Source organism: Felis catus, chromosome C1 (genome assembly GCF_018350175.1).
Source record: "Felis catus isolate Fca126 chromosome C1, F.catus_Fca126_mat1.0, whole genome shotgun sequence".
In the NCBI taxonomy this organism is placed as follows: domain Eukaryota; kingdom Metazoa; phylum Chordata; class Mammalia; order Carnivora; family Felidae; genus Felis; species Felis catus.
In genome coordinates, this window is record NC_058375.1 from 150,033,143 (window position 1) to 150,042,353 (window position 9,211).

Below are 9,211 nucleotides of genomic sequence, written 5' to 3' on the forward strand. Positions count from 1 at the left end.
TTCCTGTAACAACGCATCCCACGATATTTGGAATGACTATTAAAAAAAAGAACAGCATACATTCAAAGTCCCCAGCCACATTGTAGAACTTGGGGGATGCTCGCTCTGACCAACTGCTGTCCCCTTCACTGTTTCAGTTTTAAAATCCTGAGTCAAGCTCCACCCCCACCCCAACACTAAAAACCAAAGGACAAAACACACAACATAAACAAAACCAAGGCAAATAAAGCCATGCCAGTTTCGTCTTGTTTTCTTCCCAAGTTAGGTTTTGTCAAGAAAGGGTGTAAGGCACAAAACTAACAACAGTCCGCCTAACTGCCTCTGCGGTGGCCGATGGAGGGGCCGGACTCGGCATAATCCTGCTTCCTGACCCACGTCTACTGGAAGGTGGGCAGTAGGGGCCAGGATGGAGCCACCGATCCACGTGGAGTGCTTGCGCTCAGGCGGTGCCATGATTTCGATCTTCATTGCGCAGGTTGCCAGGGCGGGGATCTGCATTCCATCAGCGACGTCAGAGTACATGGTGGTGCCACCAGACTGCACCCTTTCGGCGTAGAGGTCCTTGAGGATGTTGCTGTCACGTTTCTTGATGGAGTTGAAAATAATTTCGTGCATGCCACAGGACTGCATGTCCAGGAAAGAAGGTTGGAAGAGCACCTTGGGGCAGCGGACCGTCTCGTTGCCAGTGGTGATGACCCGCGGGTCTAGCCGCTCCTACATCGCTCCTCTCCAGGGAGGAGCTGGAGGCCGCGGTGGCCATGTCCTGCTCGAAGTCCAGGGCGAGAAGTCTAGGGGAGGCCGTAGCCCTTGTAGATGGGTGCAGTATGGGTATAGGGGACCCAGTCACTGGAGTCCACCAGGATGCTGGGGTACAGCCAGACGCGTGCAAGAATAGCATGGTCTGGATGGCCACATATACATGACTGGGGTGTTGAAGGTCTCCAACATGATCTGGGTCTCCTCTCATGGTTGGCTCTAGGGTACAGGGGGACCTCGGTCAGCAGCATGGGGTGCTCCTCGGGGGCCACATGTAGCTCATTGTGGAAAGTGTGGTGCCAGATCTTCTCTATGTCGTCCCAGTGGTGAAGATACCATGCTTGATGGAGTACTTCAGGGTCAAGGTGCCCCTCTTGCTCTGGGCCTCATCGCCCATGTAGGAGTCCTTTTGGCCTATGTCCACCATCACTCCCTGGGGCACCCCACGATGTAGGGGAAGACAGCTTCGGGGGGCATCATCACCTGTGAAGCAGGCCTTAGCATCTGCGGTAGCCGTTGTCTACAAGGAACACAGCAGGGTGGTCATTCAGTGAACTGGTGATGGTGTAGACCGAGGCGTAGCAGCTGAAGTGCTGGGGTGGCCAGGGGTAGGGGTTTATGCTCACGGGGTGGACTCTCACTGGGGTCGCAGGTTCTGTTTTCTTGATTCTGAATACCACAGCCTTTAAATTCTTCGACAAACTTCTCCTAACAATAAGTATTCTATCAACCTCAACACCATTATTTATCACTTAAGAAAACTAATAATAACTCCCTAATATCATATAATACTCCAGTCCATATTAACATTGCCTTGTCTCCAAAATACTTTTTATAAGATTTCTTCAAAGTAATGCAAAGTTTAATCATTGCATTTGATTATTATGTCTTTTTTTAGCTTCTCTTAATCTAGAACACTTCCAGGACTTTTTTTTTTCCCTCTATGACATTGGCTTTTTGAGATCCAAAAGTTGTCTTCTAGAATTTTCCACATTCTAGATTTTTTCTGATTTTTTTTTCTTTTTCCTGCTGCTGGACTTATTTCTAAACTTCCTTCATTATTTTATAATCTGGAAGTTAGGCATAAAGGCTTGATTAAATTCAAGTTAAATTTTTTTGGCAAGAATGCTTTTTAGATGTTTCTATTTATTTCATATTGTGTCACAACAGGAAACAACATTATAGGATGTCCCACTATGAGTGATGAAATGTTTAATCACTTAAATAATATTATGACTACTAGATTTCATAAGTAGTCAATTATAAGGGTATTTGCCACTTGTGCATTTTGTTTTTGGCACTTTGTAGCCCTGTATGATACCTAACTGAATGCTAGCATTCTATTTCTATTATGTTTTAAGCTTATGCTTCATATATATAGCTTAGTGACCTATGTAATTTCTATAGAATTGGAGATTGTATGTGTTCTGTGAATATTTGTGAAATGAATGGCCAGCCATGAGTATCATAGCAGTGTGATTGCTTGCTTTTATACCCTAGGTCTTTATTTACTGATCTCTTTCTTTTTTACTAGTCTCTTTTACTCTTAGCCTTTACATCCAGTAAAAACAAACAAACAACAACAAACCACAGTGAAATAGAAGTGGGTTAGGACTAAAGTCAACTTTAGTTGACTCAACATTCAAATTAGTTGACTCAGCATGTCTGAAAATGAACTCATCATCTTTCCTACCAAACTTGCTCTTCTCCCTTTATTGCTTAACATGGTGATTAGCATCATTCAATGGCACCAACTGCCAACTGAGGATGTATCCTTGACCCCTGACTGTCATTCACACTCCGTATCTAATTATTCCCCAAGGTGTGTCCATTTTGCTCTCCTCAGTAACTTGAATCTTACCACCATTACTCAAGTTCAGTTTTTCACCAACGCTTCTGTAGACTTCTTCAAAAACTGCCCTCCTTGCTTCTAGGCTCACACCCTCAAATCTTTCTTTCACATTACTTTCAGAAAGTTCATTCTGATATGCAGATTTTCTCATTTCATTCTCCTGCTTAAAATCTTTTAATTGCTCTCCATCACCTACAGGATGCAAGGCCTTCCATATCAAGGTGCCGTTCAGCTCTCCAGTCTCACATCTTGATGCTCTGTTTCTTGAACCTTCCACGCCGATGCTCACACATCACAGTTCCACAACAGGCTGTGCTTTCTCATCTACACACTTGTACCCACGCTATTCTTCCACCCTGAAATCTCCTTCCATGTCGTACTCACCTGGTTACCTCTGCTCATGCCTCAAGTCTCAGCTAAAGAGATATCTTTATGTGAATCCTTCCCTGATGCTCTCAGGCAAATTATTCTTGAATCCCAGTACCTAGCACAGTGCTGGTACAAGGAAGTGAGCAATACTTCTTTCCAGCCCCCTGAAGGGGGTACTCAGTCCTCAAAAGGCTTTCCCCGATCCTTCTTTCAATCTGAATTGATTATCCCTTTTAATTGCTCTCTCAGTAAAATTTTCCTTATTTTCCTAGACTCACGATGACTGGATATAAATATAAAGATATTAAAAATATAAAAAACATATCCCCAAAATCTCAAGGCTTGAAGCAGAGATCCTTAGGCCAGCATCGAGGCTCCTGCCTAGTCCTATAGAGAAAGCCTGGGGACAGAAGTCTAACGAGGCCACAGGAATCATCAGGCCAGAGTATGTCACCACCAGGAGTGAAGGGCCAAGATCCAAATTGGGATGCAGGAACCACAGCAGGGCTAGAGCCGCAAGAATCCCACTGCGCCCCTCTTTTTCATCTCTCTTTGGGGCTGTGAGGCCGGTGATGAATCTAGAAGTTTGTAGTTGGTAGCAGCCCTATGAAATCACAAAACAAGGCTGATAATAGTTGTATAAGAAGGAAGACTGGGCATTGGTCTTAAATTGTGGTACATTAAATAACCATTTCTTTTTCTTGAATGAATCACTGTTTTTCTGCATCTTTTAGAGCATAGGCAAATGAAAAAACAGGGACCTAAGAAAGAATAAAAATAAACCAATGATGAATTTTAATAAGCCCAATTCAGAAGAATGCAAATACTACTGCATGAATCTGGATAGGAGAAGGAAAAATGTTTTAAAAAGTGATTATACAAAGAATGATAAAAATAGCAGTATAATGTATGGGAAAATGTTACACATGAAAAATAAGAAACCACTCTCCTAACTTCCTCATTGGCTTAGTATCTGATAATCATGTCATTTTTCTTCCTAAAATCCTCTAATGCTTTCCTAATATATTTGGAATAAAATCCAAAAACCTTAGTGTGACCTGCAAAGTCCTGAGATCTGTCTCCTGTCCACATTTCCAGCTGCATTTCACACCTCTCTTCCCTGTCACTGGATTCTAACCACACTGGCCTTCCTTCTGTTTTTCAAATACACTAAGTCCCTTTTTTCCTCAGGGTCTTTTGAAGATATTTCCCCCTCTTCCTGGCATGGTCCTAATCCCCTGCCCCCGATCTTGTGCCAGCTTCTCCCCACAGCCCTCAAAACCCTTTCCCTGATCCCTCTTCCCATCTAAATTAGCCTCTAACCCCATTAATTTCTCTCTTAGACAAATTTTCCTTTATTGCACGAATCAAAATTTGTAATCATGTATTCATCTGGGTGGTTATTTGTTTGATATTTGAAATCTTCATAAGTGTAGGAACCATGTCATTTTGCTTAATGCTAGACAGTAGGCGGGGCACCTGGTGGCTCAGTTGGTTGACTGTCCAACTCTTGGTTTTTGGTTCAGGTCATGATCGCATGGTTCGTGAGATCAAGTCTCGTGTCTGGCTCTGTGCTAACAGCAAGGAACCTGCTTGGGATTCTCTCTTCCCCTCTCTCTGCCCCTCTACCACACATGCTCTCTGTCTCTCTCAATATAAATAAATATTTTTATTTGAAAATTTTTTTTAATATTCCTTTATTTTTGAGAGAGACACACAGAAAGAGAGACAGAGAGACAGAGCATGAGCTGGGGAGGGGCCGTGAGAGAGGGAGACACAAAGCAGGCTCCAGGCTCTGAGCTGTCAACAGAGAGCCAGACATGGGGCTCAAACTCACAGGCCGAGAGATCACGAACTGAACTGAAGTTGGCCGCTTAACCTACTGAGCCACCCAGGTGTCCCAGTAAATAAACATTTTTTTTTTTTAAAGTCCTCTAGGGTTTCGACTTAGGACATAGATATATATTTTAAAGTGCCCCAGATGCATGTAATGTTCAGGTAGACTTGAACTCTACAAAAAGCTGGTAAAAATGGTGCCATATGCTGTTCTGGGGCTTATTCTAAAGCCAAAGGAGCAGCCTTATCCCCAACCCCAAGCCAGTTACATATGCAGAATACTGTGCAAGAGAGAGAGGAGAACGAGAAGTTACCAGGATCTCAGTGTTCATCATCTGAGGTTGTCCCCCACCACAACTGAAAGAGAGCTATTTGTGCTTTCTACCCAAACTCTGCCAAGCTCAGAGGGGAGGTGGGCTCTAATATTGTGTGTAAATATCACAATCTTGTTGGAAGACCCCAGGTGGACATCTGCTTAGGCAGAGGACATATTGACTTACCCAGCCTCTGCCCATGCAGGGCGACAGAGGATGGGACACGGACGGCAGGGCAAAGGTAGAGGGTGAGAGGGAGGGGCCTGTGCTGCCACCGTTTGGCCTGCATTTCCCACGCACCATGGAATATCACACCAGTATCATTAAGTTGGAGTCTTTGGGCTATTGCTCCCCACCGAGAGAGAGAAAGGCTGGCTGAGGGAATCCTAACAGTTGCGGGGGTGGGGGTGGGGGGTGAAAAGTTGGTGAGGAGAGCTGGGGGCGAGGGGCAAGGAGGGTCAGCAGGAGTGGACCCCCAGAGCAGGGCCGTGGGGAAGCACTGACAGCCTTTTGAAGAGCTCTCACGGATGCCCTGTGAGGGAGCCAGAGGATTTTGAGGTTAGTTCAGCATTAGGCAGAAAAGAAGTAGGAGATAGCAGACAGGGGAGCTTAAGAGCAGCCAGCAGTGTGAGAGGCCGTCATCCCTTGTCAACTCCTTCTCGGCACAATGGAGTAGCCAGTGTAAGGTTCTCAATCCTGGCTGCTTGGTAGCATCACCTGGGAGCTTCTAAAATTATTGCTACTCAGACCTCACCCCCCAGACCCCTCACCTCGAGTCTGACTGACTCAAATACCCATGTTACATTACCTCCCAAAGACATGGTGCAAGGCATCTCCCTTTCAGAGCCCCTCTCCCATCTGGGGCACCAGTCACCCATCAAAGGTGAGCCAGAGCCCAAGGCCTGCCTTCAAGCCCAAGCCAATAGCCACGGGTTCCTGCGCTGAGTGGAAACGTATGACACCATAGACACAGGCAAGAGGGAGAGATTACAAAGTAAATTTAAGAGAGTGCAAGAAAAACATGACAAATGAAAGTCGTAGAGTGAGAGAATGGGAGGGTCGCCTGGAGGCTCCTAGGGCTTATTTTGCATGTGCACAAGGAGTGAGTTATTAGCGATAGCGACAATAGGGCTTTCTCAGAAATGGAAGATGCCTTTTACTAAAAGAGAAAGTAAACATTACTTAGAACAAATCTCATATCATACCTTAATGTTTACAAAGGAGACAGAGGGAGAGAGGGCAGGAAAGAACAGATTTCCCAGGGGAGGAAATTGCAATGAGAACAAGTAATCTGGATCAAGCCAGAGCATGTTTGAACAAAAAGAATACCCGAGGACAGAGGAAACTCTAAGGATAAGATAGGATTTTACAGAGCAGGAACCCCTACTAGATGGATTTTAGACTGTTTTAAAGTGGTGAATGTAGTCAAATGCCAGGGCAAGAGGTTCTATAAATGAATGCTATTTCCTACAGGTTTTGATGCTTGAAGGCTTTCCCCAAGTTCAGAATAAATATTTCTAAATTAAAGACAACTCTAACCTCCAATTAGGGGAATGGTTAAGTAAATCATAGTGGACAGCATGAGATGGAATAGTACGCTACCTTTAAAAGTGGTTCAGATGACGGGGTGCCTGGGTGGCTCAGCTGGTCATGTGAGTCTTGATTTTGGCTCAGGTCTTGATCTCGTGGTTTGTGAGATGGAGCCCCGGGTCGAGCCCTGTGTCAAGCTCCACACTGATAGCCCGGAGCCTGCTTGGGATTCTCTCTCTCCCTCTCTCTGCCCCTCCCCCTCCCCCACTAGTGTGCTCTGTTTCTCTCTCTCTCAAAATAAATAAACATTAAAAAAATGATACAGATGACATATACCCAGGATAACACAGACTGATTAGGTTTAAAGAAACAAGACACAAACCATGTGTGCTTACAACTCTGTGAAAAATGTGAACTTTCTTGTATACTTCTTTGCTGCCAATTTCTAAGTTCTAATCAATGAGTATATATTATTGTAATACTTAGAGAATCAAAAGATACATATTATTTACAATCTTATAGCCCTCTTTCATGTTTTATATCCTTTTTTTTCCCACCTACGTGCTCACAGAAGGTACTTTTGACACCACCGCTAGGTTCCTGGCTATTTATCTCTCCCTAGGCTACAAACACTGCTATTTATGTCTCGGGCTTCCTTCTCCCAGTGCTGAGCTGCCAAGCATTTTATTCCTCCAATGGCTTTTTTTCTGAAGATACCATATCAACTTCAAGGCAGTTTCTTAGAATACCCTGACTGCTAGGTAGGCATCCTCCAACATTCAGCACATACTGTTTTCCATACTGTTTGTATTAATTTTCTATTGCTGAGAAACAAATTAGTACAAACATGGTGGCTTAGAATAATTCTTTTATTATCCCATGGTTTCTGTGGGTCAGGAATCCAGGTATGCATTAATTGAGTCTTCAGCTCAGGGTCTCTCAAGGCTGTAGTCAAAGTATTGACCAAGGCTCTGAGGCTCAGGGTTTTTTTCAAGGTCAGTTTTTGTTGTTGTTTGTTTGCTTGTTTGTTTGATTGTCTTGCCAGGATTCGGTCTTTTTGAGATTTTGGGACTGCCCCCCCCCCCTTCCAGCTGTTTATTGGCTAAGGATTACTCTTAGCATCTAGTGGCTACTTCCATGTGGCCCTCTCACAGTATGTCCACTTACTTCTTCAAGGCCAGTGGAGAGTAGCTGCTTTTGCTTTGTGTATCTTTTAGAGGCTCGCCTGATTAGGTAAGGCCCACCCAAGGTAACCTTTTGATTAGCTCAAAGTTGACTGAATAGAGTCCTTGTTTATACCTGCAAAATCTCTTCTCCTTTGCCCCATAATTTAACCTAATTATGAGAGTGTTGTCCTCTCATATTCAAATTACATAGAGTGGTGGACACCAGGGGATGGAAATCTTGGGGTCCGTATTAGAATTTTGCCTACCACAAGATTACAGGGGTGAATTAAGGGCACTACAAATATTGGATTAGAATTTATTTAAAATATATTTTAACTGTGGGGCGCCTGGGTGGCGCAGTCGGCTAAGCGTCCGACTTCAGCCAGGTCACGATCTCGCGGTCCGTGAGTTCGAGCCCCGTGTCAGGCGGAGAAATTATTAATAAAAATAACACGCTCTTAATATATTACATGCCATTTTTTGCACGTATTTCAACATTGTCTTGCCATTTGTGTTTGCTTCAAGAATTTCCCAAGAATGCAACGTAAGCTTACTTTACAAAAGGAAGCACCATTTACAACAGTTATCTCTGGTAATCTGGATTTCCTTGAAACTGTAAAACCAATGAAGGAATAAAAGAATCAACCAAGTAACCAAACACAGCCTGGAAATAAATTGGAGACTGAGGAGAATAAAGGGGTATTTATGGCTTTTCATACGGGGGGGATGACATTTCAGACTTCCTTTGAAACAGAAAAGTCCTGCTGTTAAAAAATTGAAAAATTTTCAGAAGCATCTACTGAGGTAGGGTGGGAGTATGTGATGTGTGTCGAGGGAGTGAAAGTTGATATTTCCTGGCCCTGTCTGGGGTTAAGAGACTGCCTGCTCTCTTACCTCATAGCCAAGTAGCTCTCCAGTATTTCCAACCCAGCTGGGAAAACAGCATTGGCTAGCACGTTTATGGCGCTTACTGTGTGGGGGGCATTGTTCAAAGCTCTTTTTATGTAGTAACTCGCTGAGTCGTTCCAATAATTCTGCGAGGTATGTGTACTATTACTATTATTATTGCAGGTTGAACCCATTTGCATGTTTTTATCTTCATCTTTTCTGCTTGGCTGCTCTATTCTACTTTTCTTTGCAACACTGTAGTCCCTGCTCCTCATTCTCTTTCTCGCATCAGCCATTTTGTGCAGCCACCGGTCTTGTGGCTAACTTTCTTGCCTGTTAGCGTTTCATACTTGTGTGACAAACCTTTCCATGGTCTCTACTAGTACTCAATCTCTTCCATGCTCACTATGATTAGATGAGAGCCGCATTCCTTTATGTTTCTTGGAATGGCCGTGTGGACAGTGCAGTCTCCTGAACATTGGCCACCATTCCCAATGGAA

General features: G+C 44.0%; 1 pseudogene; it reads right to left on the bottom strand.

Moving 5' to 3' along the window:
* Window positions 1-311: 311 nt before the first annotated feature.
* On the bottom strand, window positions 312-9,007 carry LOC111561643 (annotated as a pseudogene).
* Window positions 9,008-9,211: the final 204 nt, after the last annotated feature.